The following is a 2,562-nucleotide window of genomic DNA, read 5'->3' on the forward strand; positions in this document are numbered from 1 at the left end:
ACAATGTAAGACATTCAGTTAAATATATGACCGATATAGTCCAGGATCAGAATGGTGGTGTCACGAGACACATGCATTCCATTGTTTTACTGAACGGGGAGGCTGAGGTTTACCCCCTTGACTCCAGTGGAATTCCCTGTGCCTTAGCTTTTCCTGGCTATTATGAAGACTGCCTTGCTGGAAAGGACAAATTCGTGAGCTCATAAAGATTTTTCAGAGCGGAAACATTTTCTTTTTGGAACAGATCGGATCACACCAGGTATCAAGTGTTTCAAAGAGGGAAACATCAGGAGTTCCCTAGAGAGGTCTTCACGCCCATCTCAGATGGCACGGGTCACACCAGCAATTTGCCCCAGTTCAGCAAAAAACTCAAACACCTTTTTTAACTTCAGAGATCATTTTCTTTCCTTCCCTTTTTTCCTCCTGGAAAAAAATTGTTCGAATCAGTTCTTTCGCCTTTCCCCATCACATTTTAGCATTCTTCCTCTAAGAACAGGAGGAAATGAAGCCAGGCTACCTTACTATCGTACAGTACAGGACCTGCACTGCCTTTTCTGATACCAATGGCAAGGAAAGATAGAGCTGGGCATTGTATTCACTGTGTTGTTTCACACCGTCTTAATGATCAGGTGATAGCTGTCTAGCATATCAAGGGTGCACCAACTGGTAGACTAGACCAAATCTAACCTCCTGAGAGGCATCACCTGGTACTCTGGTTGCCAAGCCAGATATGAAAGAGGGTGTGGAGCAGGGACATGGCTATGAAAACAAGCTTGGCTAAAACAAAAACCAACATACTACCACAGCACCATAATGCCCCCACATCAGCATTCTTGCCATGACTTATTCAGACATCTCTTTACCCATGGGAAGCTGTGACTATCAGGAATGCTAACAGAAAGCTGTGCACCATCCATACCAAACTATCACTGAGCTGTAAGTTGCCCCTTCCTCACCTCATTTATTCTACATAAGTTTGGTTACTAAGTAGCTTGCCATAAATATTTCTAGTACAAAGAATATGCCACTGAATGAGTCATCAAGGTATTTCTCATTATTATTTTGTTTTTGAAGTAGACCTAATACTCTCTGGTGTCAGGTGGTTTTTGTTTTTGTGTGTGTGTGTGTGTGTGTGTGAGAGAGAGAGAGAGAGAGAGAGAGAGAGAGTGTCCATTCTACATTTGCCTAATCATAAATCTTAAGAATATGTATTATTGTGCAGCTGCAGTCTATGCAGTGTATGAAATTCTATGCTGATGTCATATGCTAAAATAACGTATTTTAAAATTAGGTAACTCTGGTAAGAAGACTTTCTAGTTCCCAGAAACTGAAGGCATGCTATAACCAGAATCATTCTGCACAGTATATTCATTTAATGTCATTGCAAAACCATTTCCCAGAGAAATGTCTGTCCGTTTTCAGTATAGCCTTTTTGAGTACCCCAGGTACACCAATAAGTCCTATAAAAATTATAATATGTATCTCATGAATCATATCATGAATCATAATCCATTTCTTAGTCTTTAAGGTGCCACAAGATGCTTCCTTGTTTTATAGAAATGATCAGTAATAAAAACACTACCCCTATGATAAGAAGTTCCAGTCCACTTCACATTCATCCCTATGGCAGGTATTCAGTACTTCAAGAGTATTTAACAATGCACTTGCGGGGGGGTTCAAGAAGAGTTTGTGATTTGGGGAGGGAACTTTCACAAGCCTTTGTACAATTATAGTTCAATCCTGTACCTGTCTAATCATAAGGAAGTCCCATTAAGTTCAATAGAGCTTACACCCAGATAAATGGATAGGGGTGTAAAGTTGGACATTGCCATTCAAATGTTGTGTGTGTGCCATGTAATGTGATTGATTATGTAGGGAAGGGCTTACCTCCCCCCCCAATATTTTATTCAAGTTGGCACCCCTGGTTAGGTGCTTCCCAACCACAGAACAGAAAGCCATTCCAACAGCACTGACTGTAAGGAAGGATCAATCTCTGCCACCCTGTCAAACAAACCCTGCTGTATAATCAATAAATGTGTGGCGTGAGGTCTTGGGAACTATAGTTTGTCCCCCACAGAGCAACAATACTCAGCACCCTTCACGAACTACAGTTCCCGGGATTTTCGGGGGGGGGGGGGCGAGACAGTTAATTGTAGGTGTGGATATGCCAAAAGGCTAACTGATCTGTGTTAAACGAACAATTCACTCTAAAATATAAGGCAACACCTTGCCTTAGAAATAAACGGCCGGTCCTTTGTGCTGGTCTGTGCTTGACCTCGACCAACCCACCTTCATGGCGGGCACTGAACCTCTGAAGGAGAGGAAAGTGAAATGACCTCCAAACTCCCCTCCCTCGGCAGGCAGCGAAGATTAAACCCTTCGAGGCATCGCCAAAGAACAGAAAGAGCAAAGGCGCAGCCGGCGCGTATGTGGCAGGAGGAGACCGAGGAAGGGCCCCGCCTGCTCGCGGTCTCACACGCAGCCCTTGATGCTGCGTCGGAAACTGAATAGGGGGGATAGAAAGGGGGGGGGATCCGCCACACGCGGCGCAGCAGTTTCCAT

Source organism: Podarcis pityusensis (assembly GCF_964106645.2).
Source record: "Podarcis pityusensis genome assembly, chromosome: 3".
Taxonomy (NCBI): Eukaryota; Metazoa; Chordata; class Lepidosauria; order Squamata; family Lacertidae; genus Podarcis; species Podarcis pityusensis.